Source organism: Penaeus monodon, chromosome 23 (genome assembly GCF_015228065.2).
Source record: "Penaeus monodon isolate SGIC_2016 chromosome 23, NSTDA_Pmon_1, whole genome shotgun sequence".
Classification (NCBI taxonomy): Eukaryota; Metazoa; Arthropoda; class Malacostraca; order Decapoda; family Penaeidae; genus Penaeus; species Penaeus monodon.
In genome coordinates, this window is record NC_051408.1 from 22,435,601 (window position 1) to 22,435,925 (window position 325).

Below are 325 nucleotides of genomic sequence, written 5' to 3' on the forward strand. Positions count from 1 at the left end.
TGATAGAATCACAAATAGATATTGCTAATGCATGGGCATACTCATAATCCTTGTGATCAGATGGGCAGGGGGATGATTTGATTCCCAAGACTCAAGGGCATTCTGCCATGCTACTTGGGCAACATAAAAGACACTTGATGAACTTACGGAAAGCTGGTAATGTAGTTTCCTTGGTGGGGTCATTCACTTCGTTATGTATGCTTTTATAATCATTATTCAATTATACACAGATAATTATGTTGCCCCTCATATTTTTCTTTCATTAACCATTGCACACTTACACAAAGATTATTCAGCATATGGAAGTGTTATTAGAATTAATGTC